General features: G+C 32.9%; 1 protein-coding gene and 1 long non-coding RNA gene across 2 annotated transcripts in view; one reads left to right on the top strand and one right to left on the bottom strand.

Annotated features, from left to right (window-relative positions):
* The window catches only part of LOC127716554 (WSC domain-containing protein 2-like), a 72,707-nt gene that overhangs the window by 43,437 nt on the left and 12,477 nt on the right, over positions 1 to 16,793 (bottom strand). The gene's annotated exons all lie outside the window — the stretch shown is intronic.
* Positions 1,889 to 16,277, top strand: LOC127716555 (uncharacterized). The gene is made up of 3 exons (XR_007988992.1): positions 1,889 to 2,229; positions 9,602 to 10,039; positions 16,234 to 16,277. It is a non-coding gene; the product is annotated as an uncharacterized LOC127716555 (long non-coding RNA).

Genomic DNA, 16,793 nt, shown 5'->3' with positions numbered 1-16,793 from the left:
TTGTCGATTAGGATATATCCATCATTTAACGGAAGTGTCATTTCATTAGTTTTGTATCGAGTTTCTGAAAAATACTTAATAAAAATACAGGGCAATCAAGACAAAAAGAGTGACGAGTCGTGTAGAAAATGTAAAACGCAAACGGAGAAGGACAAGAAGTATGAAAAAAAAAATCGGAAGGGAGCATTTCAGACATCGTGGGTATCAGATTCCCCCTGGCTATCTAGGGAAGAAAATTCGGAAAATAAATTGAAATTTTGTATAATTTGTAGACAGCATCCGACCCTTGCCGATCAAAAGTCAACCTTATTTGTTGGCAAAGTGGTAGATAGAAGGGACACTTTAATTGCCCATTAACTATCAAGAAAAAGCCAAGCAGTTGAGAGAAACAAATAAAATTCAATAGTTAATCTATTATTAGTTTTCATTTCTTCACTCACTGTCCTCAAAATTTAGTATATATGTACCTACTGGCTAGAATTTATAATTAAATATTGCTGCAAAATTGTCCTCTAAGTGTCATTTCATTCGGTTGGTTTGCTGTTGGGTTTCTGTCCCATTGATGTTAACCCATTACCTTCTTTTATTTGTACACATAAACACAATGACTTTCATTTATATTGTGATGCAAAACAGTTCTAAGAATCATGCATACAAGCTAACAGTTAAATACTTCAATATTTATTGGGACTTTCAGGACAAGTAACTTTTTTTACGGACAAGTTAAATTTACAGTTTTACTTGCCCACGGACAAGTGCTCACAACATACATATCCACACCCCTGAATATTTACATGTACTTGGGACTTTTTAAATGTTCAAAACTGTTCTATTTGCTTAAAAGTAACCTGGAGAAATTTCTAGACACCATTCATTTAAGGTCAAAAGCCTTGTGACCTTAGGGTGAAACCCTACTGGAGCCCCAGTGTATGAATGCATGTACATATCTTACCAAGGAGGTTGATCTTACATTAGAGTCGGTTGGGGTAATTCCGTACACTTTCGGTCCTAAATGAAAGTCATTTGGTTCCCTGTTTGATAAACAAGAGAAATGTAATATGTATTGTATTTACCTGCCTGTACGAAATTACCCGGATCGGATCGACTATAATCTTTATCATGTTTATAGATTAATCATTTATGCTAATTCTTTTTTTTTTTCATTAATAAAAAAATTCTGCAGATGATTAAGTATAATTTTATGAATAATATTTTTTTCCAACAAGCTATAAGAATGTTTTAAATTTTAAAAATTTACAGAATCTAAATAACAAAATTTTAACTTCGCATTATTTGTTAAAGGGAGACCCCAACAGTATATACTCAGTTCATCATTATGGTAGGATCACATGTCCTGTGCATGCTGTGTTTATAGTACATGTATAATAGATTTATTATGTCTCCTCTATCTGAAGTTTGGTTAAACTGCCTACTGGGAAAAACATTATTACATGATTACATTCCCAATTACATGTACTACTATTAGTCAATTATGTGTGAAAAATTTCAATTTCATGGGTTTTAATCCCCCAGGATGTGAAACATCATAAGAATTTGTAGATATAAATGAAGAGATATGAAAATTTTATCCTCAGTACTGTGTCAGGCACTTAACGACAATAAAAACATTAATTTAGGGTAATAAATATTCCTAAAGAAATGAACATTGAGAAGTTCTCATTCTGACACACATTTCAATGATCAATTAAATCATCTTTTATTAGGGAGCTAACCATTTGATTTTTATGGGTGGGCTAGGATGAAAAATTTTGTCCTGCATTCTTTTTGATGATTAAGGCATCATGATAGATAATATTTAAACTCTTTCCTTACTTGAAAAAAGCACCTGGTTCCCTAAAGAGCACCAGGGTGCAAAATTGCAGGGGGAGGGTGCAGAGCCTCTATATTTACTGCTCTCCTGGATACTGATTTGTAAACATGTAAAAATAAGGCCGCTAATGCCCTCATGTATCATCAACAAAGAAAGTGACAAATGAATAATTTTATTTCCTTTTTGCAATTTCTCATTGATGTGATGTAAATTTTCTGTTAGAAAGTCACACGATTCTGTATCTATATACTAGTATGACAGTTTGCCTAAGTTTCACAAGACTGTTTTATCTTATTTTTGCAGAATTTTTTTTTTTCTAGGTGTACAACTGTGCAAGTATTGAACATCGCAGCTTGAAATGCAATGTGACCTAAAAGACAACATAATAATGGACAGATGTAAGTATTTGGTAATATAATAATAGTTAAAGATATGGGGAATGTATGAAATTGTTTGAAAAAGTCCACATATAATACACTCCTTGAAAGTAGATTTTTATCTTTTTTACTGTTCTGCTAAATGAGGGTTTGGATGACTGAGGGGGTCCTTTATGTCTTTATTCTTTAAATATTATACCATTTTCCTCTCTATTTAATATTTATTTTGCCCATTCATATTATCTCTATTCACTATATCTGTGTGCCCCATTATTCAATATTCTGTATTATTTTTGCAATTGTTTCTCTATTCTTGATTTGTTTGTCCTTTATTCTGCACTTTTTTGTCAATTATTCTCTATTCTGTAAACCCCATCCATACTCTCCATTATGATATATATATTCCACTATTCATTCCAATGAAAAGATAAAAAAAGTTTTATGTTGTCCATATTCTAAATTGTTCTCTGATAAAATAATTAGTTACATAGTGTGCTAGTGACCTAATACGGTATATATGGGGTCAGTAAATACCATATGGGGATTCGCTCGAATCCCCATATGGTATTTACTGACCCCATATATACCGTATTACGTCACTAGCACACTATGTAACGAATTTATCTTACCGACTATCTTAACATGTGGTATTTAGACTAGTGACCTATCAAAGTGAGCAAGTCTTCAATACCGTTAGCATTAAGAAACTACTTCCATTTGTCATACAAAAAAAAAATGCCAACAATAACAACTTGTTAGCTTTAAATGTGTTTTATGAATTTATTTCAATCTTTCATCATCAATTTGATCGTCTGTTGAAACCTTTAAGATTTTTTCTCAGTACAGTTTTGTTATAATAAAGGGATATAACACCACTACTAACCGTGTATAGAAATAAGCCCCGCTTACTAACCTAATATGGAATATACATGGTCTCCATGCGGTTGCTTTTAACCAATCATATTCCTACAAGTGTATAGGAGGTAAGATAAATATATATACCAGCATATAAAATTTGATTTCTCAATCACAAGAAATATCTTTTATGGTTTTGATCTCTATATATATATATGGAAAAATTGGTAAAATAGATATAAAAAAAATGAAAGAAATTAAAAAAAATGAAAGAAATGGATGGTAAGTACATTTGAATATATGATAGGAAGTTTTCACTTTGCTGGCGGTTTGTACATATATTGAAGATGTGCATGTGGTCAGGGTTTTGATTTTTATTGATATTTGCTCTTTTGCGAGACAGTTGAACTTTGTCATTTTTGGAGTATTTACTTGCATAAGAGGTGCATAGCTTTTCAGGATCACTCCTCCTACAGTTTGAAATGAAATGGCACCTTCATCAAAAACTTCATTTTAATGAGAAATAATTCAAATTTGAAGCATACAAGTAGTGAAATAATCTTTCCCTTTTAAGTTTTCATTTGTATGACGTCGTATTTTGAAATGATGTAAAATCACTAAATCATTCATGAAATTTCACGGAATTTTATTTAAATCTTAATTATATACATTTTAGAAGGTTTTTAATGCATTATTTCTTTTTTGTTAAATATGCATTGAATAGAAACAAATTTTATGTATTTGTTTTTCAATCTCAATTTGCTGAAAATCCCGGGATCCCTGCATGCATGTGTATTGCGCATGAATAGATCACAGTGAACTGGTTACGAAAGTCGTTTCGGAAACATATGGTTTATCAAGTGTAAACCAAGGAAAAAAATCTAATTCACCAATCCAATTCAAGTATTTATAGATATGCAAATCATATAAGAATTATTGCCCTTTAAATTTTACACAATTTGTTCATGATGTTTGCTTACATTTAAAAATCTTCTGCTCTGAAACAACTGGACCGAATACTTCTAAACTTTACCTGAATGTTCCTTAAGGTATCTAGTTTATAAAGTGTATCCGAAGTTTTGATCCATCAACAAACATGGCTGCCATGGCTAAAACTAGAACATAGGGGTCAAATGCAGTTTTTGGCTTATATCTCAAAAACTAAAGCATTTAGAGTGAATCTGACATGGGGTAAAAATGTTCAACAGGTGAAATCTATCAGCCTTCAGCTGAACCGAACAACCCATTGTTAGGTTGCTGCCACTAAATTGTCAATTTAAAGGAAATTTTGCAGTTTTTAGTGATTATCTTGAATATTATTGAAGATAAAGATAAAAAAAGGTTCAGCGAAGTAAGATCTACAAAAACGTTTATGTGACCAAAATTGTCAATTGACCTCTTTTAAGGAGTTATTGCCCTTTAAAGAAAATTTTTCACACTTTGTTCATCTAGTTTGCTTGCCTTACTTCAAAAAATCTTCTGCTTTGAAACTGCTGAATTTTTTTGAGCCAAACTAGGGCTGAATGAGTTTCACGAGTATTTAGTATAATTTTTTTATTTTATTTCCTTGCACGTCAAGAAACATAGCCACTATGGCTATAATGGAACATAGGGGTAAAATGCATTTTTTTTGCTTTTCAAGAAAATATGACAGATACAAAGAACATTTAAATGGCATTTTTAAGCCACTCATTAATAAATATTGAAAAGCAAAAATAATCATCGATGAAAGATTTTCAGCAAAATGTTACAGGTGAGCGATTAGGGCTCTTGAGAGCCTCTTGTTTTAAGATATAAATGGGAGAGCTATCTTTTTAAAGTTTGAAATTTTTTAGAGATAATTTATTGTAATATTGTCTGTCTGTTCGTCCCCTCTTACACTCTTTATACATGTACTTGGATTTCAGGATTTTATATGCAGAATAGCTTTGACAGGCTCAGCTAATTCTAAATGGTCTGGAACCCCACCTTTTTTTTTTACTATCAATGCATTTGAATGGGGACATATAGTTGGAACCCCCCCTTTATCCTGGGTTAGGACCACCCAGAAGTAAATTATGTAAAAATAAAATTCCATTTTTTCCGTATTTTACTTATAAATAGACTTAGTTTTTCTGCCAGGAAACAACACATTCACTCTGTGGTTAAAGTTTTTGTTGAGCCTGCGACTTTTGTCGCAGAAAGCTCGACATAGGGATAGTGATCCGGCGGCGGCAGCTACGGCGGCGGCGGCAGCGGCGTTAGCTAACTTCTTAAAAGCTTTATATTTAAGAAGGTGGAAGACCTGGATGCTTCATACTTTGTATATAGATGCCTCATGTTACGAAGTTTCCGTCAGTCACATGTCCAATGTCCTTGACCTCATTTTCATGGTTCAGTGACTACTTGAAAAAAAAGTTCAGATTTTTTGGAATGTTAAATTCTCTCTTATTATAAGTAATAGGATAACTATATTTGGTATGTGCGTACCTTGCAAGGTCCTCATGCCCGTCAGACAGTTTTCACTTGACCTCGACCTCATTTCATGGATCAGTGAACAAGGTTAAGTTTTCGTGGTCAAGTCCATATCTGAGATACTATAATCAATAGGTCTACTATATTTGGTGTATGTAATGATAGTAAGGTGTACATGTCCAACTGGCAGGTGTCATCCGACCTTGACCTCATTTTCATGGTTCAGTGGTCATAGTTTAGTTTTTGTGTTTTGGTCTGTTTTTCTAATACTGTATGCAATAGGTCAACTGTATTTGGTGTATGGAAATATTTTACGATCTTCATGTCAGTCTGGCAAGTTTTATTTGACCTTGACCTCATTTTCACGGTTCATTGCTCAATGTTAAGTTTTTGTGTTTTGGTCTGTTTTTCTAATACTGTATGCAGTAGGTCAACTTTATTTGGTGTATGGAAATATTTTACGATGAACATGTCAGTCTGGCATGTTTTATTTGACCTTGACCTCATTTTCAAGGTTCATTGCTATAAATGTTAAGTTTTTGTGTTTTGGTCTGTTTTCCTAATACTGTATGCAGTAGGTCAACTATATTTGGTGTATGGAAATATTTAATGATGTACATGTCAGTCTGGCAGGTTTTATTTGACCTTGACCTCATTTTCATGGTTCATTGCTTATGTTAAGTTTTTGTGTTTTGGTCTGTTTTTCTTACACTTTAAGCAATAGGTCAACTATATTTGGTGTATGGAATGATTGTAAGGTGTATATGTCTGTCTGGCAGGTATCATCTGACCTTCACCTCATTTTCATGGTTGTTTGGTCAATGTTCAGTTTTCCTGGTTAACTTTTTTTCTTAGATACCTTAAGCAATAGGTCAACTATATTTGGAATGATTTTAATGTGTACATGTCTGTCTGGCAGGGTTCAAATGACCTTGACTTCATTTTCATGGTTCATTGGTCAATATAGAATTTCCATGGTTTGCTAGGTCTGTTTCTTTTATACTATAAGCAATAGGTCATCTATATTCTGTGTATGGAGGGATTGTATTAAAGGTGTACATGTATTTCTGGCTTGGTTTATCTGACCTTGACCTCATTTTCTTGGATCATAAATGTTAATGTGATACTTGTAGTAAAACTTTATATGTAGGACTATCAACATAAAATCAATGGTCAGTTTAGTAGGCGAGACATTTCAGCATGTGCACTCTTGTTAAAATTTTAATAACTTAATTAATTTCTTATACTATTTTGGATTTGTACCAAAGTTGGACAGAAGCTTGTTTATGATCAAAAGCTAGTATCTAGAAGGAAATTTTGTAAAAAAATAAATCCATTTTTTCCGTATTTTACTTTTAAATGGACTTAGATTTTCTGCCAGGAAACAACATATTCACTCTGTGGTTAAAGTTTTTAAAATTTTAATAACTTAATTAATTTCTTATACTATTTTGGTTTTGTACCAAACTTGGACAGAAGCTTGTTTATGATCAAATGCTATAGTATCTAGAAGGAAATTTTGTTTTCTTCCAGTTAAAGTTTTTAAACATTTATTTGATTCATAAACTATCCTGCATTTTTACCAAACTTGGACAGAAGCTTCTTACAATCAAAAGATAGTATCAAGAGGAATATTTTTATTGATTTACTTCCTCATTTTTGTTGAGCCTGCGATTAACAGAAAAGGTAGGCGAGACACTGGGTTCCGCGGAACCCTTACAAATTTTTTCTAATACTATATGCAATAGGTCAACTATATTTGATGTATGGAAATTTTTTATGATCAACATGTCAGTCTCGCAGGTTTTATTTTACTTTGACCTCATTTTTCATGGTTCATTGCTCAGTGTTAAGTTTTTGTGTTTTGGTCTGTTTTTCTTAAACTATAAAAAATACTTAGTAGGTCAACTATATTTGTTGTACGGAAGGATTGTACCTGTCTTGCATGTATCATCTGACCTAGGCCTCATTTTCATGGTTCATTGGTCAATGCTTAGTTTTCTTGGTTATAAGTCTGTTTCTTAAAAACTATAGCAATAGGTCAACTATCGATATTTGGTGAATTAAATGATTGTCAGGTGTACATGTATTTCTTATTATTGGTTAATCTGATCTTGGCCTCATTTTCTTGGATCATGTAAAGTTCATATGAAACTTGTAGTAAAGCTTTATGTTTAGGACTATCAACATAAAATCAATGGTTAACACAGAAGGCAAGACATTTCAGCGTGTGCACTCTTTTTCAGATATTATAATTGGTGTATGAAATGATTGTAAGGGGTGCATGTCAGTTTGGTAGGTTTCATCCTTGACCTCTTTTTCATGGTTCAGTATTGTATGTTAAGGTTTTGTGTCTTTGTCAGTTTTTCAAATACTATAAGCAGTACCTTAACTATATTTGGTGTATGGAATGGTTGTAAGGCTTATATGACTGTCTGGTAGGTATCATCTGACTTTGACCTCTCCTTCATGGTTAATTGGTCAATTGTTCAGTTTTTGTGTTTTTGTCTGTTTTTAAAATACTTAAAGCAGTATAGGTCAACTATATTTGATGTATAGAATGATTGTAAGGTGTACATATAAAAAAGAGGATGTGGTATGATTGCCAATGAGTCAACTCTTCACAAGAGACCAAATGACACAGAAATTAACAGCTATATATAGGTCACAGAACAGCCTTCAACAATGAGCAAAGCCCATACCGCATAGTCAGATATAAAAGGCCCCGAAATCACAAATGTAAATCAATTCAAACGAGAAAACAAAGGCCTAATTAATGTACAAAAAAAATGAACGAACAACAAACGACAACCACTGAATTACTGGTTCCTGACTTGGGACAGGCACATACATACAGAATGTGGCAGGGTTAAACATGTTAGCGGGATCATAAATTCATATATTTTAGAAAACTTAAGAAAATCTGTTATATTATAGAAATTTTATTAACATTAACAATATTAAATGTTGTACTTTAAACTATATATATTTGATTTATGCTTTTACATTAATATTTTAATTCCCGTATTGCTATGAAATTTATTATATGTTTTTTCTCATGGCAGCTCTAATATAAAAATGTATTTTTCTTTGAAGTTCATTATCTTCTTCATTTCTAAACACTTGTTTAATTATACACCTTTTTTTCTATAGCCATTATTATTACAGCTGGTCAGTGGTCATAAACCTATGAAAATGAGTCAATTATTTAACCACAGAGCACTACCCACATGTTCTTATCCTGTGTATTTGATGAATAATTTTAAAACTAATTTTCATCAAAACTCATTAACAGGGCAAGATATGGAAATTTATTTTTCTTCTGTGGTTTTAGAATATTAAGTAACAAAATGAAAATGATATTTTGATAAACATGTTGTTGTCTTTGTATTAATTGTGCTCTCATAAACCATCAGATTAGTACCACTATGTACTGTACTGCAATAAAAAAAACATGAATCAATATCAGGGAACTTGAAGTAATTGAAAACCAATACCGTATATATAGTTGGCTATAAAAGGGCCGGACATGTACAAACTTAGGGTTCTGAAGAAATGTTCGATTGCCTATAATTGCCTACATCCACTTCATTTTAACTCTGACGGATAGTTGTTTCTGGCTGTCATTAGTCTGTAGGTTTGGTTTCAATTACTTCAAGTTCCCTGATATCAATGGATATTGATTCATGTTTTTTTTTATCGCAGTACAGTACATACTAATCTGATGGTACTAGTTCAAAACCCAAACTGCACTCTAACTTTACTTTGCCTTAACCAAGTGTTATGAAACTTATACACAATGCTTATTAACACCAAACACTGATCAAGTTTGGGTGTCGTCTCTTTCACCATTCTCATATTATGTTACTTTATTAATAAAAAAAATTGATAAATTTGAGATATATTTACAAGCAGGCCGGGACATCTGTGTTTCATTGACACATTCTTGTTTTATTTATTACATATTTTAGTGTATTAAAAGTATTTATACTGCTTCCACTTTTCAAAATTCTAACAAAGCTCTACCTCTTTAATGGATAAATAAATGATACTAGTCAAGAACTCAACAGATATTTTTTTTCAGGTTCTCTGGTCGTTCGTACTTGTTGGCCACACACATGGAGATATTGATCCTGCTTTCAGCTAATATCAGAAAAATTAAGAACAAAGGATGCTGAAACTGTGCAGTCACTGTTCAGGATTATTCCAGATGTTTCAAAAGTGAAATTATAATACAATATATGTTACTGGTTAATTCCTATGATTAGTAATTTTAAACAACACACAGAGACTTTGCATTATTGTTTTACAAGAGAGACACCAAAAGATGCAATCAACATTTATCATTTTTATCAAAATACACCCAGGACAAACCATGGATACACTTAGCTTGAAATATTGTGCTTTCTTACCAGAATTGCCTGGATGTAAAAGAAATGAAGAACCTAAATTCATGACAACAATCAGGAGATACGCAGAAGAACTAGTATAAATGGTTAAAGATGAAAGAATGCAGAATAAGGTACTGTCACATTCAGTCTTAATAAGAGTCCTGCTGCTTTATATATATGCATTTTTAGGCAGTTAAGCTGCCTTATGCGTGCACCCTAGATTTGTGTTCTACCAAATAAATGCTGAAATGCATGCCATTGTTATTATCTAGGTGGCTAGATTATGTTATTCATAACTAATTGGACATTTTTTTCATACTTTTATTTCTGGAATACAAAAAATATGACCAGAAAAACCTTAAATGATCGTCGAACTACCCAAAACTTTTGAAGTTGCACATAGGAAGTAGTGCTCAATAGAAATCCGTACGTAGTTTATTATCCCCTGTGCTTTTGGCTACGATGTCAAAGAACAATTGTATGAAATATTTCATTGCCGAAAATCGGTAATTACAAGTCGTTTATATTTCGCAAATGGCAAAATGCACAGGAATATTGTTCATGTACAACAAATCTCTATGATAGAGGAAATATATAAAGATATATAATTAATGGGTGGTAATTTTTAACTTATCTTGCCAAATAAGGTGGTTGCTATTTTATGAATGAAACGAGGTCATGAAACAGATGCGGACATCGACATTGATGGGATGTTTTAAGTAATGTGGACAACTCGTCCCCGAGACAAGTCGGACCGAATCCACTCAAACCGTCTAAGAAGACAACTTTGACCGTTTGTCAGATTTACTTAGGGTTTCATAAAATATTAGACTAACATGTCTAGCGGAGCCATTAATCTTTTGTTTGTGCATTGGGGTCTATTTAGGGGTATTTGGAGGGGCCTGAAGAAGGGAGGGGTTTACTATAGAACCCTATGGGATTTATTTTTTTTAAATTTTCAAATGACTATTTCTCGAAAACAGTAAGTGATAGACACATGCAGTCTTCAGTAATGAGAACAGGACAATAAAAAAAATCAACCAAAATATAGGGTGAGTCCCTGGGGGTCATCCCAACCCCCTTTAATTTGAAAATGTACTTTCATCTTGTAAACCGTTGCGATCCCCACCCCTAAACATTATATATACTTGTATGGGACAATAAAAGAAATCAAATGAAAATAATTTGGGGGAGTTCCCGGTGTCGTCCCACCCCCTCCTGTTTGAGAACTTGGAAATGGTTGAGATCCCCACCCCTAAACCATATATATTCATGTATGGGACAATAAAACAAATCAAATGAAATATATGGGGAGTCCCTGGGGTCACCCCACCCCCTCCTGTTTGAGAACTTGTAAATGGTCGAGATCCCCACCCCTAAACCATATATATTCATGTATGGGACAATATAACAAATCAAATGAAATATATATGGGGAGTCACTAGGGTCACCCAACCTCTCCTGTTTGAGAACTTGGAAATGGTTGAGATCCCCACCCCTAAACCATATACGTTCATGTATGGGACAATAAAACAAATCAAATGAAATATAGGGGGAGTCTCTGGGGACACCCACCCCCTCCTGTTTGAGAACTTGTAAACAGTCAAGATCCCCACCCCTAAACCATATATATTCATGTATGGGACAATAAAACAAATCAAATGAAATATAGGGGGAGTCCATGGGGACACCCCACCCCCTCTTGTTTGAGAACTTGTAAACAGTCAAGATCCCCACCCCTAAACCATATATATTCATGTATGGGACAATATAACAAATCAAATGAAATATTTGGGGAGTCCCTAGGGTCACCCACCCCTCCTCTTTGAGAACTTGGAAATGGTCGAGATCCCCACCCCTAAACCATATGTATTCATGTATGGGACAATATAACAAATCAAATGAAATATAGGGGGAGTCCCTGGGGTCACCCAACCCCTCCTGTTTGAGAACTTGTAAATGATCGAGATACCTACACCTAAACCATATTTATTCCTGTTCATCATTTCAAAAAGATTTGAATGACATACAGGGTCAATCTCCTAGGTGTCACATATGCATATCACTTTACTAGACCAAACCAATATGGACTGGACTTTGCCAAATGTCAGGAGACCATAGGAATGACGAATTATGGGGGCTTTGTTTGGGAGACTTCGTAACGGCATCCTGTTACAATTATTTCTTGTTTATTATAAAATTTTATTGATGCAAAAAATGAGTCTAGGTTAATTGAATTTACTTTAATTATTTATTAAATTATTTCTGGGCCTATAATAAATTTCATTTATGGCTCATTTTAAAGAAAACATATAAGTCTTTCAAGCAGTGTAAAGCCCGAGAATATTTGACCAACTGTTTTATAATCACCTGTCATTTTATTCCAAACTTGGTATGGAGTAACATCATGCACTTGGGGTTGAAGATGGGGATCATTTACATTGATATATGAGTTGCTTTTGAAAACCTTGATGAAATATTGATTAATTTGCCTAAATAATCAATTCTTTTAATGAACATAAATGTACAATATACGAATGTTTAATGTTTGTTCTTTCAAATCTTAAAAAAAAATTGAAGCAAAACTGCCACAGTTTTATAATTACGTTTGCCTTGGTTTTTGGTTAACAGCCTACAGCGCTTACAGTGCTTTGATTTTATGCCCCGTCGTAGCGGAGGGGGCATTAAGTTTTACCCTTGTACGTCTGTACGTAATTTGATATAAGAAGATGTGGTATGAGTGCCAATGAGACAACTCTCCATCACAATTTGTAAAAAAAAAACATTATAGGTCAAAGTACGGTCTTCTACACGGAGCCTTGGCTCACACCAAACAGTTAGCTATAAAAGGCCCCAAAAATGACTAGTGTAAAACCATTCAAATGAGAAAACCAAAGGTCTAATCTATATAAAAAATGAGAAACGAGAAACACTTATGAACCACATCAACAAACCACAACTACTGATCATCAGGTTCCTGACTGAGGACAGGTGCAAACAAATGCAGCGGGTTTAAACGTTTTAATAGGTACCAACCTTCACCCTTACCCGAAACAATAGTGTAACATCACAACATAGAAAGACACAGTATAGATGGAAAATTTTTTTACAAAATAAATAATTTTGTTGTTCATAGTACGAGAAACAGAAGTAAAAATTTAAAGTCATACTAAACACTTATCAAAGCAGCTGGTATATATCAAAAATAGAGAAACATTGAATAACAAAAAACATTGCGATTGTATCAACAGGTCAACATGAAAGTACGATTTGAGAGTACTCGCAGCTACGTATACTGAAAGCTAGTTAAAAGCCAAAATTAATCAATTAATAATAAAAAAATCATGCATCAGAGACTAAAATCAACTAAAACATATCCCAGGGATTTAGTATTTAATATCATGCATGGACAGTCAAAGAAGACATGACTTGTGCAATGCCAAAAATAAAAGTATCGACAGGCTGTAGGATAGTTATGTTAACCTCTATATAGAAAAAATTAACGTGGATTTGTATTTATACATCCCACTTAAAAAAAATACAAATTTAGTTATGTTTTAATTTGCTGATGACAAAATCGTTATTTGTGCTAATGTAAACTATAATCAAACATCTTAAATTACAACATTTGTAAGATAACCTTTACTAATAAGTTTGTTTAATTTAGGTTCGATGAGTTTACATGGATCACACAGTGATTTCCGTGCTTTTAGTACAATATTACTGTAAAATTTAGGATGTGAAATACCGTTCTTTATAAGTTTTCTTCAGGTACAGCCAAATTTACTAATCAAATCTTTGTATCTATGAAAGAATTTAGTAAAAGTTTTAAGTAATTTATGGTAACGAAATCCCTGACTTAATAATTTACCAGTGTAAGTCTGTACGTCCCATTAATTGGTTTCTGTTCTCTAACTTTAGTTTGCCTCAACCAAATGTTATGAAGCTTATACATTGCTTATTACCACAAACCACAAATCAAGTTTGAATTTTGGTAGCGTCACTTTTACCATTTTAGATCTAGAGTTATGCCTCTTTACAAATGGAAAAATTGCTGATTTTTTTGGTGTCCGTTCTCTAACTTTATTTGCCTGAACCAAATATTATGAAACTTATACACAATGCTTATTACCACAAAACAAAGATCAAGTTTGAATGTTGGTGGCCTCACTTTTACTGTTCTAGAGTTATGCTCCTTTACAAATAGAAAAATTGCCAAGTTTTTACACGCCAGTTTACGGGACGTATTATGGTATATCGTTGTCCGTCCATCCGTCTGTCGTGAACATGTCTGACAATCAAAAACGCTTGAACCAATTTACATGAAACTTTGGTGAATTAGTTATATCTGTTGACGTGTGCTCCCTTTCGTTTTTTATAAATTTTAGGCTTTGAGTTTCCAAGTTTTTGTTTTTTTTTCATTAAAAAAGGGGGAATTTCCAGTTTTCGGACAATAACTAAAAAAAAAATTCACCAATTTGCAAGAAACTTTGGTGATTTGTTTATATCTATTGACATGATCTCCCTTTCGATTTTTATAAATTCAAGATTTTACGTTTCCGAGTTATGGAGTTTTATTCATTAAAAAAGGGTGAATTTCCAGTTTTCGGACAATGACTCTAAATGCTTTCTGCAGTTTTCATGAAACTTTAGTGAATTGTTTATATCTATTGACTTAAGCTCCCTTTTGATTTTTATCAATTTTAGGTTTTAAGTTTTGGAGTTATGTGTTTGTATTCATAAAAAGGGGGGATTTTCCTGTTTTTTTTAACAATGCTTTGAGCAGTTATCATGAAACTTTGGTTACTGGTTGTATCTATTAAGATAACCTCCCTTTAGTTTTTCATGAATTTCTGATATGACATTAAGAAGTTATTGAACTTTATTCTTTGAAAAAGTGATGGGCATATATCATGCACTCATGGTGCAGCTGTTTATTCATTTTAGTTCACTATAAAGTTAAGTTTGCTTAATCAAATGTTCAACAACTTATACACAATGCATATTACATTGTACCACAAAACTCCGATCAAGTACTCATTTGGGTACTGTGTGTCACTTTTACCATTCTTGATTTATTACCCTTTAAAATGTTATATGCAAGCGGGGGCATCATCTGTGTCCCATGGACACATTCCCCATTTATTTATTCACAGAATTTTGAAAGGAATAAATAATACATGATTTTCACATAGATAAAACATATTGTTACAAGAATTTATACCTGTTTAGTACAGATGAAATGCAACTCAACAACAGAAAAAATAAATAAACAGCATAGATGCAGTTTTGACCTATATATACTTGTGTAAAAATAAGGAGATGGTACATGATTGCCAATGAGACAACTATCCACCAAAGTTTGAATAAAGTGGATGTAAGCAGTTATAGGTAACTGTACAGCCTTCTACAATGAGAAAAACCCATACTGTATAGTCGGCTATAAAAGACCCCGAGAAATCTAACGGCCTAATTTATAACAAAACAAGTAGCGAAAATCAAATATATAACATACATATAAAACCAACGATTTCCATGGAAGTATTGGCTCCTGACTTGGGGACAGGCACATAAAGAATGTGGCAGGTTGAACAAGTTTTTGAGTGCTCAACCCTACCCTAACCTGGGACAGTGGTGTTACAGCACAACTTAAGAACAAACTATAAAAATCAGTTGAAAAGGTTTCATCATATTTTTATAGGTCAACTGTCTTGAAATGATTAACAAGTGATTGTAGAATTTAATAAACATCGCAATTGTCAATTGAAAAGCCAAAAACAAACAAACATCTACTATCAACATCAAATTCCTTAAAAACAAAAGCTTTAAGATACAACTTTAGATGACAGGAAAAGTCTTGACTTTGGATAGGCACATGGACTTGCAGTAGTTTCTGAAAACTCAATATTGCTCCCCTTTTAAATCTTGATCAGTATTTGTAAAATGAAAAAAAGTTACATAGAAGAATGCAGGTTGCCAGTAACATTCAATTGGAGAAAGGGAAAAGATTACTCAACTCTACACTGAAATAATTTTGAAAACTATTAATGGCTATACTATCTTTATTGTAAAAAAATGTTGGAAAAATTATGTACCTTATGGTCATGTTTTGTTTGAAACGTCACACAAGGCGTTTCACACAAGGCAATCAAAATGTTCAGAGGGGGAAATGAAGTTTTTTTATAAATGTCAAGTGTGAAAGTCTCAACCTATCAACATGATCAAAATTGTTGACCTCACTATTAATATTTACATTTAGCATGTACAGTGGAATAGAATGTTTTTGTTATCTTTTATTAAATGTTATTTTACTTTGCTCTTATAGGCAGGATTGAAAGGAAGAAAGAACTAGTCATCAGTAAAGAAACATATCAATTTATATAACATGTAATAATTCCATCTGAATATAACAAACATTGCACATGTTATGAAGATTTGTTCACTTGTCTACTCTGATTTGTACCCGTAGTTATGTATTTGTAATATTATATAGTACATGTATTTTATTTTAGAACAGTATTTTTTTTTTCCTGTGGAGAACATCAAAGAAATTTAGAAAAATATAATTAAAGATAGTTTCTTCCATTTTTTCTGTGACAAAAAAAAAATTGTGCAAATTAGGAAAATGAAATGAGGCTATATTATTAAATATTTTTGAGTTTTAGTTTTTTTTTTATACGACCGCAAAAAAATTTTTGTGGTCGTATATTGGTATGACGTTGGCGTCGTCGTTGTCCGGCGGCGTCGTCGTCGTCGTCGTCGTCCGGCGTCGTCCGAAGACACATTGGTTTTCGCACTCTAACTTTAGTTTAAGTGAATGGATCTTTATGAAATTTTACCACAAGGTTCAATACCACAAAAGTAAGGTTGGGATTGATTTTGGGG

Source organism: Mytilus californianus, unplaced genomic scaffold, assembly GCF_021869535.1.
Source record: "Mytilus californianus isolate M0D057914Y unplaced genomic scaffold, xbMytCali1.0.p SCAF_9, whole genome shotgun sequence".
NCBI lineage: Eukaryota > Metazoa > Mollusca > Bivalvia > Mytilida > Mytilidae > Mytilus > Mytilus californianus.
Note: the sequence above shows the minus strand (reverse complement) of the source record. Positions and strands in the feature narration are given on the sequence as shown.